Source organism: Sinocyclocheilus anshuiensis, unplaced genomic scaffold, assembly GCF_001515605.1.
Source record: "Sinocyclocheilus anshuiensis isolate Anshui unplaced genomic scaffold, SAMN03320099.WGS_v1.1 scaffold1661, whole genome shotgun sequence".
Taxonomy (NCBI): domain Eukaryota; kingdom Metazoa; phylum Chordata; class Actinopteri; order Cypriniformes; family Cyprinidae; genus Sinocyclocheilus; species Sinocyclocheilus anshuiensis.
Window position 1 is genome coordinate 571172 of NW_015540517.1, and position 5403 is coordinate 576574.

The window sequence follows — 5403 nt, forward strand, 5'->3', positions numbered from 1 at the left end:
ATAATGAACATAGCAGTCGTCATTTACTCCCGACATCTGAGCCGCTGAAGACGCAGTGGATTATGTTTGTTTTTGAAGGGAATGCGCCCCCGATTCACCTACAGAATAAGTGAGTGTAAGGTTTTTTAACGAATCTTTGCAAATCGCCTTTCCTAATAATGTGCTAATTAGCAAGTTTCGAATGCAGCTAAGGTAAACAGTCTCTCTGAGAGCGGGTCAGCAGAGCTCATTAACATTTAAAGGAAAATGCTACAAAACTGCTTGCTCTGAAAAGAGCTGTTTTTGAAAACATTAAAATGGTATTTATTGTTTGAATTTCTTAAAAAAAGACAATATTTAAAAGCTAAAAGCTTTGTTTCATACCCAAAGTAACCTGCTTTGTCTTGTCTGTCGGTGCGTTGTCAGTTTTCTCTTTGCTCTGCAATGTATTTTTCACTGCGTGAGAACATGATGTGTAGTGTGAGAGCGGCATGGCTTGTCGGACATAGCAACAGTTACTAAGGGGGGCAGTTTTTGCGAAGGGTCAATTAAGTGTCCGGAAATATTACATTCAGTATATTCTTTCTGTAATAAATGCTCTTTTTTAAAAGTATAAAAAAGTACTTCATTTTCACAAGGGCTGTCACACCTCTGAAAATGTAAATGTAAAATCATCCCGCTCAGATGTAAGTGTGAAATCATTAAGTTTTGCATGGGCACATGGCATGATTAGTTTGATAATGAAAGCTGCCCATTAACCTCATTCAAAAGTTTTTAACAAAGGGACCCTGCTTCTCAAAGTTTGTTTATCACGTCACTGACAACACTTCATATTTCAGCAGGGAAAATAGCACCTCGCAGTCAGACGGGTTGTCATAAGATGTCATCCACTGTTGCAACTCTCGAGTTAACTGCTGGGCCCATGGGGGTGCGTCTCTTTTTCTCCCTGTGCGTGCGGCGTGTGGCGTGTGTATTGTGTTAGTGATGTTTTAATGACTCTAAATGAAGTGGGTGGTGAGGGGAAGATTGCCACTTGCAGTAGATTTCAGCAGATGATTGCCCTTCAGCGGCAGGAGGCTGACACTAGTGCCGAGACCCCAGTGTTTCAGCCATCAGCCTGGAGGACGACTCGCTCCGAGCTTTTGACCTATTTTCTGTCCTCCGATCCCCTCTCTGGGTTAATGTCCCCCTTCGTTTAAATGTCCGTTCGGTGATTGAATGCCATTTCTGAAGGTCTTTGTAGCTGTGCTTGGATTTGTAAGTTTAAATTGGTGTTTGGATGTAACTTTGTCGCTTTCAAACTAGAGGTTTTGGTGCACAGCTGGGTTCAGTTGACCGTAAAGTTTGGTTGGTTTGATTGGTGTCAGCTGCAAAACTCAGGTAGGCACCAAAAATCATGCTTGAGTCCTTTTAAAAAGGGAGTCATAGAGTTTGAACTCAAATAACAAAAATCAATGTCTAAACATAACTTTGTTGCTGTCACACTAGAGGTTTTGGACACACCTAAAATAAAATAAATAAAATAAAATAAAAAATTAAGATAGAATAGAATAAAATAAAAATGTAAGCTAAAATAAATGTTAAACAGTAAGATAAAATAAAATATATATATATTTTTTTGTGCATGATTTGAGCTAAACAAAAACAGCATGTTTTCAGCAAAAAAACTATTATTTTCAGATTGTATCACTGTATTTTATTGTCCTTTTCTTTATTAGTCTCTCCTTATTCAAGTACATAGGAGCTATACTTATGCCTGTTACCTACAAAGAAAACAACAGCCTGGTTGTGTTTCCAAGACGGCCACCAAGCAATCTGACTTTCTTGTGTAGTGAAGTTACTCACATGCGCTTTGTTTTTTAAGCACGTTTGTACCGTTATTCAGGCAGTCTGAATATCTGATATGAGAGCTAAACTCTTATCTTCTCATCAAGCTGTATATGCAGCTCTAAAGGTCCTCTGGTTTTTATCCACAGGTTCTTCAACACCACCATGCAGTTCATGAGATTTCCTACATTGCGAAGGATATCACGGACCACCGAGCCTTTGGTTATGTATGTGGGAAAGAGGGAAACCATCGGTTTGTGGCCATCAAAACGGCTCAGTCTGTAAGTACTCACACCTGAAAATTAGACTGTGTATGTGTGTGTTGTATGTACACTATGCATCCACAAGTATATTTCAGGACTGCGAGTATATTTGCTACTATGACAGATTCTGCTCCTCTGGAATGGCTTGATCTCTGTATCTCTGTCTTGAGTCTGTTTCTGCTGCTGTTCTTTGTTGTTGCATTGCTCTAGTCTGCAGTGCTGCAGTTCTGTGGCAGTTGCTCAATTGATTTCCATACCGGGTCGATGAGTATCTGCTGTCCTCTCTCTCCCTCCATCCATCGCTGTCTTGCTCTGAACTACAAGTGACCCAGCAAACACAGAAAGATAAAGGAATGGCAGCATGCTCCTGCGCTCATGCTCCATCCCACCAAAAAACTGTTTTCACTCACTTTTTTTTTTTTTTTGTTTCTCTTCACCTCTTTCCTCTCTTTCTGCACTTAAGTACTACTATGTACTACTTTGGACGACTTTATGTTCCAGGGATTGATTTTAATTAAAACAGATATGTTTTGTTTTGTTTTGTTTTTTTGTTTTGTTTTGTTTTGTTTTGTTTTGTTTTGTTTTGCTTTGCTTTGCTTTGTTTTGCATTGTTTTGTATTATTTCTGCTGTTCCTCAATTAATGCTTTATGTTACAGGGGTTGATTTTAATTAAAACAAACAGATAGATTTTATTTTATTTTATTTTATTTTATTTTATTTTATTTTATTTCGTTTCGTTTCGTTTTATTTTATTTTATTTTATTTTATTTTATTTTATTTTATGTATACTGTCCCTCAATTAATGCTTTATGTTACAGGGGTTAATTAAAACAAACAGATTATTTTATTTTATTTTGTTATTTTATTGTATTTTATTTCAGCTGTTCCTAAATTAGTGCTTTATGTTACAGGGGTTAATTAAAACAAACAGATTATTTTATTTTATTTTGTTATTTTATTGTATTTTATTTCAGCTGTTCCTAAATTAGTGCTTTATGTTACAGGGGTTAATTAAAACAAACAGATTATTTTATTTTATTTTATTTTATTATTTTATTTTATTCCTCAATTTTTGGGTTATTTCCACCACAGTCAACAAAGTTACTAAATAATAAAGTTTTTTATAAAATTTGTACTGTGTTTAATTACCAATCAAGCGGTTATTTTGTCAAATTTGCAAAAAGTGTGAAGATGTTATTTAATTGTGTGTATCTAGGATACATAAATGGCTTTGAGCCATTTTATTCCAATTATTACAATGTCATTTCCAACACGAAATACTATTAAATACAACAGATAAATAATAAAAACTGTGAAAACAGTTTCATTTCACGCTTCATTTATTTTCTTGTTAACTTTTTTCTTTCTTTCTTTCTTTCTTTCGTTCGTTCGTTCGTTCGTTCGTTCGTTCGTTCGTTCGTTCTTTCTTTCTTTCTTTCTTTCTTTCTTTCTTTCTTTCTTTCTTTCATCTGCTCATATTGCTTTTCATTAGCGTGAATCTTCTGGAGTATAGACAGCAGAAAAATACCGAATGCGGATTTTGAGGGCAAGCGTTCGCTTCAAATTTTCATCCATGTATTTATTGAGATATTAGTGACATTTAGGCTGCGCTGGGCAGGAGATGCATTTTTAATGCTAACAAGGAGCTTTGATGCTAACTACAAAGAGAGAAGTTTGATCTGACCCAGCCCTTTCAAATGGAAAGCACTTTGTTCTGTCACCTCTCATCTGGCAGATTTAAGAGCAGCCGAAGCAGAGGTGAAGAGGTCCTCGTTATGTCTTTTCCAAGATACTTTTGCTCTGAATTGCTTGAAGAAATGTGCAGACAATACAGCAGCTCTTCAGAATGGACCCTTATTGAGAAGATCATGTCACTTCTCCCTCTTTGTCTCTATAAATCTGTGTCTCTCTGCCTGTGTTCCCAGGCTGAGCCTGTGATCCTTGACCTCCGTGACCTTTTCCAGTTGATTTATGAGATTAAGCAGAGGGAGGAAATCGAGAAGAAAGCTCAGAAGGACAAGCAGTGCGAACAAGCTGTTTATCAGGTAACACACACGCACAAAAGCTTCACACTCACATAAACTCAAAACACCAAAGAGAATTTACAGTTTCTAATGCTCGGTCATAAATACAACCGCATATACGTCAGCGGGCGAATGAGAGCGGTGTAAAAGAAAACAACAACAAGCTCAAAAGGGAATGATGAAATATGCAATATAACAGGATGAAACTACAGAAAACAACACATTTCTGTGAGGGCTTATTTATTATTTATCTCAGAGAATAGCATAATTAGATTTATATGAGGCCTGATGTATGGTGAAGTTTTTTTGTTTTTGTTTTTTTCCTTTTTCCAACTGTTGCTTGTCAGATTGAAAATTAATCTTTGGTAAAAAAATAAAAAATAATAATAATCTTGAATCAGCTTTTGATTCAAAATAAAATTTATTAATAAATGCATATATATATATATATATATTAATTAATTTTATTTTGAATATTTTATGATTGATTTTTAGATTTATGGTTGATATGATTTTTATTTTGTAAACAGTTACACTTTTATTATCATAGGTATATTATGCAAAATATATGTATAATTTATTAGATTTTATAGTATTTTAAATTATATTATTACTGTTTATTTATATTATATTAGTTTGTATTAAAGTATGTATTATATTATGCGTTTATTAATTTGTTTTAGTCTGTATTTATGATTTTCTTTTTAAATAAAAATAATTTTTTTCTAAACACTGACTTATGTATATATAGCATAATACCAGTGGTGGACGAAGTACACAAATAAAGTACTTGAGTAAAAGTACAGATACGTATAATAAAATATTACTCCAGTAAAAGTACTCCTTTTTCAATTTTACTCGAGTGAAAGTACAAAAGTGCTCGATTTTTTATGTACTTAAGTAAAAAAGCACTGATAGATAGATTTCTTTTGCAATTTTATATAGACTACTTAATTTAAATTTATATTAGCACATATTTTTTATAATCCTACTGCTCAAAATACCTGGGATTTTCCCAAAATAACCACTATATGGAGTCAAGATACATTTGTTGTTGTTGATATGGACTACGTTGACGAGAGTGATGTAGTAATGTTCACTATGAAGCTTACACTGCGATGTACCTGAGAGAAAACAGATTTGACCATCTGATTTTCACCAGTAAGAAAAAAGTGTTTTAAAGCTTGTTGTTTTGCAGAACATCACAGTTATACAGTGGGGAAAAAAAGTATTTAGTCAGCCACCAATTGTGCAAGTTCTCCCACTTAAAAAGATGAGAGAGGCCTGTAATTTTCATCATAGGTATACC

At 34.3% G+C, this 5403-nt stretch overlaps 1 pseudogene; it reads left to right on the top strand.

Annotated features, from left to right (window-relative positions):
- Positions 1-5403, top strand: part of LOC107687340 (disabled homolog 1-like) — a 214045-nt pseudogene that overhangs the window by 156253 nt on the left and 52389 nt on the right.